General features: G+C 44.8%; 1 protein-coding gene across 2 annotated transcripts in view; it reads right to left on the bottom strand.

Moving 5' to 3' along the window:
- G2E3 (G2/M-phase specific E3 ubiquitin protein ligase) overlaps positions 1 to 7,977 on the bottom strand; it is a 245,406-nt gene extending 237,429 nt beyond the window's left edge. The window contains exon 1 of one of the 2 annotated variants that reach the window (XM_069209054.1): positions 7,818 to 7,977. The gene's annotated coding sequence lies outside the window, so the exon portion shown is untranslated. The remainder of the gene's footprint in view (positions 1 to 7,817) is intronic. The other variant, XM_069209055.1, reaches the window with a different exon arrangement.
- Positions 7,978 to 15,050: the final 7,073 nt, after the last annotated feature.

Below are 15,050 nucleotides of genomic sequence, written 5' to 3'. Positions count from 1 at the left end.
AATAAAATCAAAACAAATTAGAATACTTTACTTGGTGATAAGCGAATGATATATGATAATTATTTGCAGAAACCCAATTTCCACACATTATAGTTTATACGCTATATAGTTTAATCACAAACTGCATGTGAGTAGGGAATGTTTGTGGTCATTTCAATGGAAAGTGTCTGTAAATGGCTCAAATATTTGAAGGTGCGAGTATATGTGATAATGAAGAAAAAAGCGACTGAAATAAAATATTTGGTTAGGATCACGCAATTTGGGAGTAGTTTATGGGTCAAGCTAATATAGTTAGGTAGTGTAGATTATTCACACTACCAGACATGCAGGTCTAGTAACACTTTTCAAGGACTGACAAGTTTAAAACACTCTGGCCTTTAAATGCAGATCGCTGAAGAATTAAAAGACATGGGCTACAAAAAAAGGTGTATCATTCTGTCACACTGCAATGTGACATTTTTCCCCACCGCTGAGCTACACCGTTGTAGTCATGTTAACCCTGCCCTGCTAGGAACTACATAGGGGTTACTGCTACAACAGTAGTTTCTTGCTAAGAGCTAGACTGGCAGTGTAACTACAGACATGTATTTGGCAACAGTGCGATAACATAACTCTTAAATTAGGGACAGCTAGCAAATTTGTGACTGGCATCCAGCAACCACTGTAAACAAACATTTTGTCTGGACTTACAATTGCAGAAAAAATAAAACATATTAAGACTTCAAGATATAACCAGATTTCAGAGTTGTATGCTTACAGAAGTAAGCGCAGAGTTATAGTTTTTAAGAGTGTCCATGTGAAGTCTACTATGCCCAACGTTCAGAAAGCAATTCTCGCCCACTTAAGTTAAAAAAAACTGTACTCATTTGCTGACCCCATAATTTCACAGAAGTTAGAAAAGCACTGTCACAACACCACCATCTCAATCCCCTTAGAACCTCTTAATAAAAAACACTGAAAATGGGGAAATCACAAACATTTACCACCACATAATCTCTATAAATTATAGAGAACGATCTGAAGCTTCTAGAACAACTCCTGCAATTACAGTCTGGGAGGCTCGCCTTGTCACCCTCCTGTCAGCAATAGTGAAGTAGTTTCAGAAATACTATGATTGCCTCTACACAGCCAGTAAGCCCTCGGTCCCGGATGCTGAATCTTCCTTTCTTTAACTGCCTAAAAATACCAAAGCTAACCCCCACACAACCTGTGCAACTGGAAGGCACAATCACAGCAGAGGACGTCGTCTCAGCGATCAACGCCATGCCCTCTGGGAAAGCTCCTGGCGAGGATGGCCTCCTGGCTGAAATTTTAAAGTTTAACAAAGCCCATATGGCCTCCATCTTAGTCTCAGTTTATCAAGAGGCCCTAAATGATGGTCACCTATATGCAGATTTCCTCAGAGCTTGAATTTCGGCTCTTCAGAAACCAGAGAAAGATCTCCTGACATGTTCTAGCTATCGCCCAGTTTCTTTGATAAATGTGGACATTACGATTTTGGCGACATGCTTGAATAAAGTTATCACACCGCTTATTCATTACTCTCAGGTGGGTTTTGTTCCTGGTCGCTCTTCAACCAATCACTTACACACCCTCTCACATATTATTTGGCAGGAGAGGGACGAGCTGGAAGAGAGAGTTTCTCTCTTTGGATGCTGAAAAGGCTTTCGATCATGTTGATTGGGGTTACCTCTTTTGGAACCATGGAGGTTATGGGAATAGGTCAACTTTCTCACATTTACCCGGGGGATGTACTGTCCGCCCGCTGCATCAGTTACTTGTGGAGGTTTCTCCTCACCGTATTTTGAAATCTAACAAGGTACTAGACAGGGTTGCCCTTTGACCCCACTTTTTGTTGGCTCTGGAGCCTCTACTAATTGCAATTCCATCTAATGACGACAATATGGGTACTCTCACAACAGTGGGTGAGGTTAAGGCCTTCTACTACGCGGATTACATTCTCTTGACACTATTAAATCCTCTTGCTGCCACTTTGCTTTATCAACTGAATTCTTTTTCCCAGTTTTCAGGCTATAAAATAAATTGTCTGAAATGTGAAGCACTGCCTTTTTCTCCCTCCACTTCAAGGGTCTCTTTGGGTAACCTGCCATTCAAATTGTTTCAGTCCTGTTTGAAATATCTTGAGGCATATATCAATCGGGCCTAGAAAATATGGTGCAAATCAATGTGCAACCCATTATGGATCATATGGATCGAGATTTTAAAAGGTTTTCTGCCTTGAACCTATGTCTGTGGGGTAAGGTCCAGTTTATCAAGATGAACGTCCTCCCCAGATTTAACTACATCTTTGGAATGCTATCTCTAGCTATTCAGATCTCCTGTTTGCTGAACATACTGTGCTCCAGCTCTCACTTAATTTGGGGATCGGAAAAACCAAGACTACAGGGTGCTAAGCTCCACTCCACATCAGAGAAGCGTGGCTTACATCTTCCACATTTGTAGGGTTATTGGTTGGTGCAGCAGCTGTCCCATGCTCTCTACTGGTTGCCCATTTCTAGGGCCACACCCTTATTGGTTGTGATGGCACATCATATTGCAGTCTTCCAGAGACCTAGCAGTCTATTATACTTCAAGACCTTTAATTTCTCCCCTCAGTAAGCTGATCATTCACACTTCTCAGCACGCTTGGCAACGAGCTCACAGGTTGGTGCAAGTCTCGAGCCATATTCACGCGAAAGCTCCATTGTGGCGCAAAGCGGCCATTACAGTCAGTGGGGAGGAAATGTAATGGTCTGTCTGGATTATTCATGGTATCCATTACATTGAGGACCTTGTCTCTAATGGTTTTATCAAGTTGTTTCCAGACCCGAGATGGGAATCTGCGATTCCCTCCTCTCAACATTGGAGATGCATTCAATTGTCCCATGCCCTTTCCCATGTCCTGGGGAACACGCATGTTGACCTCCCTACCTTGCCCATTACTCAATACATTAAGACCTGGAAAAACTTAAGGGGGGGCTACTAACTCAGGATAGTATGCCACATTGATAGAGAAACAGGGGTCTGTTCCCACAAATGTAGCGCTGCATGTCTGGTAAGAAACTCTACTTAATACACAATTCTTGGAGATGTGGCTTATTGGACTACAATATAGTCCATATATTATGGGAATGTGACCGATTGAAGTCCTCCTGGTCACAGGTTTGGGATCATGAGGGCCCTCAGGGAAGGGTGACCTTTGACAGCTCAGCTGGTGCTTCCACATGATACTTATGAACTTCCTACAGTGAACCAGCATGTTTGTAGATGGCTCTCCACCGCTCTAGGGGTTGCTCAATTGGTGATTCTGTCTTTGGAAGTCGACTAATACCCTCTCTAAGGACCTGGTTGGATAACATGTATGACATGGCATGCATTGAGCACCCTATTTGTAAGCTAAATAACCAATTGCAGATATCTATTGAGGTCTGGGGCTATTTTCTTAATGACTGAAGTGTCAAGCTCAACTATTCATTTAAGGTGTCTACGGTGAAAATGTCCTGCTTTATATGTCATATAGTCCCCTATACTCCATTCCCTGGCCCCTTCCCCCCCCCCCCCCCCCCCCCCCCGAGGCTTCAACCCCTAATGTTGGTTAAGTTGGCTTTTATTAAAAAGTTATGGATAGAGGGCCATCTTATCTCCTCTCATGTGGGTGTTAAACACTACCATCTTTCCTCCCCACTGCAGGCGTTTCCTTTTCCTCCTTGTTGGTTGTGTTCTTTTTCCCCCCTTGTTTGAATTATCAATTAGTAATTGCTTTAAAGAAGATATGGTCTACAGTTGGATTAGCATTTTACTTTGTTGATTTTCTCACCATGCATGGTGATTGGTCTGCGAATTCCTATTGTGCAACTCTTATTAAAGTAATGAGAAAAACTCAATGAACGGAAATATCAGAAAGCAATTTTCTCAACTAGTTGGAACAACCTAGAGTACTGATTCCACCAATTAGTTTGTGCAATTCAGCAGCTTGTCTCATTTTTGCCCAGACAGTTTGTAAGGCCCAGTAATTTCACCCAAACCTGGTGTAGTCTGTTAGAAACATAAGTATTCAAGCTGATGGGTGTGTTGTGTGTGGCAGAGAACTGCAAAAGGATATTGCAAAATTATATGAAAGCCCATGGAAGATAAGAGCTTGGGAAAAGAGGTCCTCCTGGTGTAGTTCAATGAAATCTACAGATTTAATACCTCAACTGATCCTGCCACTTCCTGGGACCATCACCCATGGACTCGCAACAATATGAACACTTCAGCAACAATCCTGTATTTCTGCTCTACAGTATCGTCTTAGCTTTCTTCCATTTGCCATTCAACTTAATGACTTGGTTCCTTTTCTGTGTGATTACTGTATGATCAATGGGCATTTCCTTCCCCTTTGGTACATTGAACTAGGAAGCTGCAGTAAAGGCGTTCACTCCCTAAGGTGGTTGTACACACCACCTGCATGCTTCTCAGATCTTCTCTAGAACCAAACCAAAAAGCTGCAGTCATTAATAAAAATACTTCTCTACCCAGAAGTTACTTTATCCCTTCCTTTTAAAAGCCGAGCATATGAATTATCTTCACACACAAACAAAATTCTACTCCGTACTACATGCAGCATGTCAAAGGGCCAGTGGAAGAAGCCAGGTTATGGAAAACACTTAGAATATTAACACAGAGTTCAGCCAACTCTACTTCAGAAACACAGAAAAACCAACATTTATCACGTCTGTGTGCTCACTCCTTCACCCAGAAAGCACTACATAGCTACAGCCTCTTCTTTCTTTCAGAGACCCATGGTTGGTATCTTAATAACGATTATAGACGTTGAGTGAAGGGCCAGCGTGATATCAGGTAGCAAAACAAACCAAAGGCTGCAGGAAGTGAGTGACTAGGGAAAATATAATTCAAACATTAACACCAACCTAACAAGAAAATAGCATTCAAGCACCACCATTGACTGATCACACCCAACATTAACAAAAGTAGTTGAATTAATGGACTCAGAACCGTACCAACTGTTCCACCCGTATGTCTCTCGAAATATGTCCAAACCTGCCCACCAGCAGCTAGGAATTAGTATTCTTGCTGCCCGATATGAAGAAGCACCTTGAGGAGAAAAGTAGATATTTCCAAACATATGTATTCATACCTACAAATAAAGCATATCTTGTGTAAAATTAAGTCCCAGGATTGAAATTACAAGTTTACTTCTCCCCCTAAAAACACATTTATCAGGAATGAGAACTGCTTCTTTACTCCAAATCCAAGCGAGGGGCAAAATGCTATCACTTTAGACCTCCTCTGAAGCCAAGGTTAACACTACTACCATTAATCACATCATTGTAAAGTAAGGATTTTGTACCAAAAAGGGCTCTCATGTGAAGCACGAAACTTGTCAACTGCTTGAAGCAAAATTCTGCCTTTGTTCCAAGGGCAATAGAGAGAAGCAAGCATTGGCAGCACCAATAAGTCTCACCTATGAGAGCTATTGACTTTCACAATTGTTTTTAGCCATGCTGTATAGCAGTATGTGTCTGCTGTGCATCAGGGATATTATTATGTATATACATACACACAAATATATAGATATATACACATACATACACACAATAAAGCGCCGATGCAGTCAGGCCTAATACACTTTATATAAAAACAAATGGAGGCGTGGATGGGGGGGTAGAGTGGGTTGGGGACGAGGCACACAGAGGGAGAGTGTGAGAAGAGGAAGTTGATGTGGGAGATGACATGCAATAGACAACAGGGAAGCCACCGGACAATGGCAAACCGGTAGGAGGGGCCAAGGAAACCAGCTGACAACAGGAGGGGGCTGGAGCAGCCAGCTAACAGAGGGTATTAGGGTAGCAACGTGACAACAGAGGTCAGCTATTCGTTTAGGGGCAGCAAACCGATACAGGAGGGTGGTGGTGGGGAAGTAAAAACAGCAAGGAAGGGGCGGGAGAAATCAAGAATGACAACTGAGGGAGCCTTTTAAAGAAAACCACATGCACTCCGAGTGCTTCAATAAAAAGTAAATAAAGCAGCATCTGAAAAATAAACAATGGAAGGACATACAATGCACTGATACTCACAGGGAGGGGCAAACTCAAGAAGAGGAAGCAAAGCCTATGTACGTTTACGAATAAAATCAAGCAAGCAAATGAGTGACAACGAAGCCAACCACTGGTAAGGAGTTGGTTGGCTCTAAGCCCACTGTAAGCTAACAAAATATTCCGCAGCAGACAGCGAATGCACAGACTTATGCAAGACCTAAAAAGGCTTATCTTTACAGAAGGAAATTACAACTTAGTTCACTGGTAGAGTGCAAAGTGTGTAAAGAGCCTAGTGACAGCAAGATCAGATAAAGCAACTACTGGATCAGAGGAAAGCCTGTTACAATTCATGTAAAAGAAAGCCCTGAAGTGATTAACGAAACTCAACCTGTCCTGGCTGGGAAGCATCAGTTGCAGCACCGAAGAGCACGTGCCATCTTCGCCCGAATGATCCACTCTGAAGAGGCGTGTTTGGGGTTGGATTAATCTGAAGCAAAACAGCTGCTAGTGTACAGTTTGTTTATGCCTGACTACAAAAGGAATCTCTGATAGCCCCTACTGACCTGGCTGTGGGAATGTAAGATTTATGGAAAGCCTGACATGCAACACTTGATTTTGGGCGAAACACAAAGAAACCTATTACCGAAATATTTCATGCATTGCTGTCCGTTTCGGCATAATCAGCTGGAGCACATTTTCCAATAGTCACACAGGGATCTTGAAAGGCAGTTAAACTGAATGGAGGAAAGGGGCGGAACAAAAAAGTAGGACAGGGAATCATTTTACATACACTGGCCAGCACACCAATGCGTACCCGTTTGCAAGATGAACACGAATCTGCGAGTAAAGGGGTTGTTTGGCGTGCACCGGTGATTTAAAGTCATTTTGAGAAATTATTTGCTGTGAATAATGAACAGGTAAGTGTTCCCGCAAATATACAATAATCAATTGTTTTTCCTCTTGTGACACGTACATTATTTCACATAGCAGCGGACTACGTGCCACTGGTTTGGCTTTCTGCGAGATCCGGCTTGGGTGCGGTGCTTTACTTTTAACATATGGTTCAATACTTTTTATTAGTATTCGAGATAAATGTATTCCCGAATACGCCCTGTGGTTTTAATGTAAAAAATACCGTGAATTTAACGTAAACAAAATAAACTATATTATAGTAAAAGTGTCCACGTTTTAAATGTAAAGTTGAAATATAAACAATTACACATGCGAAATCCAGGATGCACAGCCTCCCCGACCTTGTATAACCCCGTCAGGACGATTAATTCCCTCAGGGTGCAGAGGTCCCATAGTGCAAAAGCTACTCCTTCCATCGAGCACAACGCACTTGGGACACATAAACAAACTTAAAAACTAAGTAAATCCCGTAGGTGCGCTGAATCCCCTTCCCCAGATTGCATAAACACGTCTAATCACAGCCCTCATCTCCCAGGTGTATAGTTCCCACTCCACGAGCAATAGCCCCAACTCCTCATGGTTATTATTTACCCTCCATCTTTATTGCCCCCCATTAAGTAAGATTGCCATTTTGCCCATGTCACTGGGACATCCTTGACAAACACTAGGATTCCATTTAACTTCCAGGTGCATTCTGGGAGGTGTAGTCCCGAGAAATGAGTTACAGAACCTTTTAATGAAAGCTTTGTGCAAGTGGTGGCATGACTTGAATAGGTGCCCCTGACACGAAGGCGCCTGTCACTCCCACTCACGGGGGTCAAGCAGCGCAGTATTTAATGTGCACACTTCTCCCTCCCCGTCACTCACAGCTCCTGGCTTCAGTGTAGTCCTCCTTAAGAGTGTGCTGCAGCCCCCGGCTCTGCCTCCGCCTCGGTCCCAGGGATACGGTCACCGGGAACTCCAGCCCCGGGGCCACTATTAAAGTTTCTGCACCGCCGAAGATTCAAACGCCAACTTCCGGTGCATCGCGGACGTGACGGCGCCGTGGAGGGAAGCCAGCGTACGGAGAAAGGGATGCGTGTCAAGCCTCGTTCTGAAGCCAGCTAGGAGAAAGGGGGGATGCGGGTCAAGCCTCGTTCTGAGGCGCCGCGCAGCCAATGTCAACAAAGCGGGGAGGTGTCGATTGGACCACAAGAAATGAGCCCCGCTTCCAGACAGAGGTCTGAACCGCAAGAGAGGCGGAGCTACGGCGAGACGCTGCCTCGGCAGATTGACAGTTTTTGGCGCCACTCCGAGGCGAGATTGCCTCACCACGCGCAGAGCATGCTTGTCAACATTACGTGACGAAAACAAGCACTGACAATACCAAAGGCTTAGGCTCATAAAAAAGTTCTTTTAGTGTCATTGATGGGCTTAACCACTCACATACATGCAACTGGACACTGTGAGGAAATAAAAAAGGGGGTTAGGGATGTATTTCCCCCATTTTTATTGTTCCAGAGGCAATTTTAGGCAGGAGGCAGCTAGAAATAAAGTCATTTTCTGCTTCAAAAATCGAGTCGCCCACCTGAATCAAGTCTGTTGGCATGAATGGACTCAGTAGTCATCTAACATGAACATCCATGCCAATGTTTGCATTTAAAAAGTAGGAGAGTTTGAAAAAATAAATAGGGAAATATATTTCCATATATTGAAGAAGATGGAATTTCAGTTAGCAGACTAGTAAAATATAGCCACTTTTGTCTTCAATATTTGAGAGCGTCTACTTGAATTGGGTCTGTTGACATGTTTGCAGGAAGTTGATCCCTCAGCTTTGCACTCATGCATAGCCTGTCCAGATCTTCAGATCAAAAACTCAGGGTGCCCATTAACATAAAAACAGGAGTAAATGTTGGCAATGTATTGATATACATTCAAAAAAATTATCCACCTGTGAAAAATTAGAAACGTTTTTTCCAAAACTGCCAGTCATTGCTTGTTGCATAGCTCACAATTTACAAGTTCTTATTGTGTGAGCTGACCTGAAGCAAGCTGTAACAAACACAGGATTTAATTGCTGTGATTCCAAAACGTGCATTAATGCAAATTACTTGTACATACATCAACAGTAACACCTTCTCTTTCAAGAGAACTTATGGCATATCTTATGTGTTGGCCATCCTGGAATCTTAAAACAATGATGAAATATGGACAAAGCATTCCAGAAAGTTCTCTTGGTTTAGAGCTTATATACCAACATTTGGTAAGCAGAAAGCGGATGGCTTAAAAAACATAATTGGGTGAATTTATTTTCCCACTTGATGTATTGAAATGGGGACGATTTGATACAGAGGAAATCTTACTGAAAGTCATATTTGCTTAAAAAATTCAGAGTCTCTAACTTGAATCAGGTCTTTTGGCATCTATTTAGATATGTTAGAGGACGTGGCCCTCTTGGATGCAGCACACTTCATATTAAATCAGCAGGAAGCAAATGACTTGTTAGCTCTGCCTGGAGAGTTGTAGTATTACCTTAAGAAACCTTAAAATAAATAGCAAATTATTAAAGAAATGAAAAGGGGACTGACTATAAAGAGAGAAAACTAAAGGACTGGCCAACCAGCCGGGGAGTTGAAGAACAGTCATTTTCAGGTACATGTTCACATGTGATCAGAAAATGTTGTCATTCCTAGAGCAAGAGGGCCAATGACTGATGTGGACTGAATCATTACCCCATTCAGTATGCTGTCATGGATAGAAGCAAAGTGTAAAAATCACGAAGATAGACCAATGACAAAACAAAATTAACTAAAAGGGTTCTGTGTATCTATATGTAAATATGTTTATACACATGGGTGTATGTATTAATTACAGGAGCACGTCAGCGAGGTAAGAAGAGGTTCTAGTAAGAATTATTATTGTGCAAATCTTCTCCCCCTAGTGTTTGTCAGAGGTGGTGACCAACATCAAAATCCTACTGTACAAAGGTAATCTGTGGCATTTCATGCCCCCAGGGAGGTGAAGAAGGGAGTCTGGCAGGTGAGGTCTTGTGAGACCTCTCCCGGGCATCTCTTAGTTGAGAGCCCCAGGGAGATGAAGAAGGGGGGCTATCATGTGACCTGTTGTGAGACCCCTCCAGGGCATCTCACAGTTGAGAGCCCCAGGGAGGCTGGAGGGTGACCTCTTCGTGATACTTCTCCAGGGCATCTCATAGTTGAGAGCCCCGGGGAGGTGAAGAAGGGAAGCTGGTGGGGGACCTCTTGTGAGATCCCTCAAGGGCATCTCTCAGTTGAGAACCACAGGAAGGTGAAGAAGGGGGGCTGGTGGGTGACCTCTTGTGAGACCCCTCTAGGGTGTGTCTCAGTTGAGAGCTCCAGGGAGATGAAGAAGGGGGCTTGCAGAGGACCTCTTGTGATACCTCTCCAGGGCATGTCTCAGCTGAGAACCACAGTGAGGTGAAGAACGGAGACTAGCAGGTGACCTCTTGTAAGATACTCTAGGGAGTCTCTCGGTTGAGAGCTATGACTAATGCACTTTGCATGTGCGCCACACCCTGTTAAGGAAGCATGGGACAAACAGTGGCCATTGGTCCTCCGAAATGGAGCGTGCAGGTTTTTTTTCCTCGGGTTCAAGTACAACCCTTCAGCAAGTGACTCTCAGTGGTAGCGATGGTGGGCAGTCAGATGCTTCTCAGGGAGGTAGTACGGGAAGTGCACATGCCCAGAACTCAACAATCACCCAGCAGAGTAATGACAGATTGTCCTACTTGGTGCTTTATCTAAAGGTATAGTACTGTAATACACACTCAAAATGTAATGCTCCACAGAACAGAACATATTTCAGGGACAATTGCTACATTGACACTTGAGGTGCTGCATCTTGGTTCCTGGCTCAACCTCCTCCCTCTCTAGGTTGTTACTCCTTTCAGTAAATCTAGCCAGGCCCCCTCCACCCTCCTTTTGGGTTCAAGCTTTCCTTCACTGGTGTCAAAGCTCAGGTGCAGGTTGCCCTGTTTGATTAGTGTGTAGCGCTCAGTTATTTTAGCAGTCTTTGGATTATCACAGTTCTTGACACAGCAGCAATTCCTTTGTGGGCAGCTGGTGGAAGCCTACAGCACACGTTTTCCTCGCTGCATCTTCCAGGAGGCAACGCATCAGCTGGAAGTACTCTACGCCTCGGGCACAGTCACTGGTGTAGCCCAATCCTCCTTCAGTACAGTTTCATCAATGCAGCAGTACAACTGCTTTAGTCACAACTTCCCCAGTGCAAAGGCACATTCCTGATGATACTGAATATTTACTGCATCTGCAGCTGGACTCGGTGATACTTTATCACATACTGAATGTGTCTTTGGTGACTCAAAGCGGGTCTGGAGTTAACATAAGGATAAGGAGTTCTAAGTTTGGGAATTGAACATGGAACTACTTTGAGGGAGACTAGTTCTTTGCACTTCTTGTATATCTGGTTTTACTGCTGGTTGTCAGGTTCTCCCTGCCCAGAGGCTGCTGTTCAGTAGAAAGGGTGGGTGTCAAGATGCTGTTTACCCCCTAACCTCCTTCTGCAGAAATGTCACAATTTCTGCTCTTGCAGTCTTTCCCAGCTTTCTTACCTGAGAGAAAAACAACGGGTACAAAGTTTCTCCTTTTTTTCATTGTCTATTGGCCTTTTTCGCTTTAGGATTTTCTATATTCTCTGAATTAAAAAAAAATCTTGTTAGTTGCTCTGACTAATACAGTGCTATTTTCCTACAAAATAATCTAAAATCAAAGATAAACTCTTGCTGAAAGTGACTATTCTCATCTGTCTTTCCTCTAAGAAATGTTAGATTGATCCTGTATATCAAAAGAAATAGAACCATTCTTTATTCACCACATACTTTATACATCAATTTTATCCTTATTACACTCATAGTTATACTTAGGAATTACTTCATTGTAGGAGGCTGGACTGGCTTGCAGTGAGTACCAAGGGGTACTTACACCTTGCACCAGGCCCAGGTATCCCTTATTAGTGTAGAGGGGTGTCTAGGAGCTTAGGCTGATAGATAATGGTAGCTTAGCAGAGCAGCTTAGGCTGAACTAGGAGACGAGTGAAGCTCCTACGGTACCACTAGTGTCATATGCACAATTGTAGGAGGCTGGACTGGCTTGTAGTGAGTACCAAGGGGTACTTGCACCTTGCACCAGGCCCAGTTATCCCTTATTAGTGTATAGGGTGTCTAGCAGCTTAGGCTGATAGATAATGGTAGCTTAGCAGAGCAGCTTAGGCTGAACTAGGAGACGTGTGAAGCTACCACAGTACCACTTAGTGTCATATGCACAATATCATAAGAAAACACAATACACAGTTATACTAAAAATAAAGGTACTTTATTTTTATGACAATATGCCAAAGTATCTTAGAGTGTACCCTCAGTGAGAGGATAGGAAATATACACAAGATATATATACACAATAGCAAAAATATGCAGTATAGTCTTAGAAAACAGTGCAAACAATGTATAGTTACAATAGGATGCAATGGGGAAACATAGGGATAGGGGCAACACAAACCATATACTCCAAAAGTGGAATGCGAACCACGAATGGACCCCAAACCTATGTGACCTTGTAGAGGGTCGCTGGGACTATTAGAAAATAGTGAGAGTTAGAAAAATAACCCTCCCCAAGACCCTGAAAAGTGAGTGCAAAGTGCACTAAAGTTCCCCTAAGGACAAAATAGTCGTGTTAGAGGAATAATGCAGGAAAGACACAAACCAGCAATGCAACAACTGTGGATTTCCAATCTAGGGTACCTGTGGAACAAGGGGACCAAGTCCAAAAGTCACAAGCAAGTCGGAGATGGGCAGATGCCCAGGAAATGCCAGCTGCGGGTGCAAAGAAGCTTCGACTGGACAGAAGAAGCTGAGGTTTCTGCAGGAACGAAAAGGGCTAGAGACTTCCCCTTTGGTGGACGGATCCCTCTCGCCTTGGAGAGTCGTGCAGAAGTGTTTTCCCGCCAAAAGGACGCCAACAAGCCTTGCTAGGCGCAAATCGTGCGTTTGGCGTTTTTGGACGCTGCTGGGGCCCAGAAGGGACCAGGAGGTCGCAAATTGGACCTGAAGAGAGAGGGGATGTCGAGCAAGACAAAGAGCCCTCATTGAAGCAGGTAGCACCCGGAGAAGTGCCAGAAACAGGCACTACAATGATGCGTGAAACGGTGCTTGCCGAAGTTGCACAAAGGAGTCCCACGTCGCCGGAGACCAACTTAGAAAGTCGTGCAATGCAGGTTAGAGTGCCGTGGACCCAGGCTTGGCTGTGCACAAAGGATTTCCGCCGGAAGTGCACAGGGGCCGGAGTAGCTGCAAAGTCGCGGTTCCCAGCAATGCAGCCCAGCGAGGTGAGGCAAGGACTTACCTCCACCAAACTTGGGCTGAAGAGTCACTGGACTGTGGGGGTCACTTGGACAGAGTCGCTGGATTCGAGGGACCTCGCTCGTCGTGCTGAGAGGAGACCCAAGGGACCGGTAATGCAGCTTTTTGGTGCCTGCGGTTGCAGGGGGAAGATTCCGTCGACCCACGGGAGATTTCTTCGGAGCTTCTGGTGCAGAGAGGAGGCAGGCTACCCCCACAGCATGCACAAGCAGGAAAACAGTCGAGAAGGCGGCAGGATCAGCGTTACAGAGTTGCAGTAGTCGTCTTTGCTACTATGTTGCAGGTTTGCAGGCTTCCAGCGCGGTCAGCGGTCGTTTCCTTATCAGAAGGTGAAGAGAGAGATGCAGAGGAACTCGGCTGAGCTCATGCATTCGTTATCTAAAGTTTCCCCAGAGACAGAGACCCTAAATAGCCAGAAAAGAGGGTTTGGCTACCTAGGAGAGAGGATAGGCTACTAACACCTGAAGGAGCCTATCAGCAGGAGTCTCTGACGTCACCTGGTGGCACTGGCCACTCAGAGCAGTCCAGTGTGCCAGCAGCACCTCTGTTTCCAAGATGGCAGAGGTCTGGAGCACACTGGAGGAGCTCTGGACACCTCCCAGGGGAGGTGCAGGTCAGGGGAGTGGTCACTCCCCTTTCCTTTGTCCAGTTTCGCGCCAGAGCAGGGGCTAAGGGGTCCCTGAACCGGTGTAGACTGGCTTATGCAGAATTGGGCACATCTGTGCCCAACAAAGCATTTCCAGAGGCTGGGGGAGGCTACTCCTCCCCTGCCTTCACACCATTTTCCAAAGGGAGAGGGTGTCACACCCTCTCTCAGAGGAAGTTCTTTGTTCTGCCATCCTGGGCCAGGCCTGGCTGGACCCCAGGAGGGCAGCTGCCTGTCTGAGGGGTTGGCAGCAGCAGCAGCTGCAGTGAAACCCCAGGAAGGGCAGTTTGGCAGTACCAGGGTCTGTGCTACAGACCACTGGGATCATGGGATTGTGCCAACTATGCCAGGATGGCATAGAGGGGGCAATTCCATGATCATAGACATGTTACATGGCCATATTCGGAGTTACCATTGTGAAGCTACATATAGGTAGTGACCTATATGTAGTGCACGCGTGTAATGGTGTCCCCGCACTCACAAAGTTCAGGGAATTGGCTCTGAACAATGTGGGGGCACCTTGGCTAGTGCCAGGGTGCCCTCACACTAAGTAACTTTGCACCTAACCTTTACCAGGTAAAGGTTAGACATATGGTGACTTATAGGTTACTTAAGTGCAGTGTAAAATGGCTGTGAAATAACGTGGACGTTATTTCACTCAGGCTGCAGTGGCAGGCCTGTGTAAGATTTGTCAGAGTTCCCTATGGGTGGCAAAAGAAATGCTGCAGCCCATAGGGATCTCCTGGAACCCCAATACCCTGGGTACCTCAGTACCATATACTAGGGAATTATAAGGGTGTTCCAGTAAGCCAATGTAAATTGGTAAAATTGGTCACTAGCCTGTTAGTGACAATTTGAAAGTAATGAGAGAGCATAACCACTGAGGTTCTGGTTAGCAGAGCCTCAGTGAGACAGTTAGGCACCACACAGGGAACATATACATGCACACCTATGAGCACTGGGGCCCTGTGTGACAGGGTCCCAGTGACACATACATATAGGCCTCAAACCTATGAGCACTGGGGTCCTGACGAGCAGGATCCCAGTGACACATAACAAACAT

This window comes from Pleurodeles waltl, chromosome 9, assembly GCF_031143425.1.
Source record: "Pleurodeles waltl isolate 20211129_DDA chromosome 9, aPleWal1.hap1.20221129, whole genome shotgun sequence".
NCBI classification, from domain to species: Eukaryota; Metazoa; Chordata; class Amphibia; order Caudata; family Salamandridae; genus Pleurodeles; species Pleurodeles waltl.
Note: the sequence above shows the minus strand (reverse complement) of the source record. Positions and strands in the feature narration are given on the sequence as shown.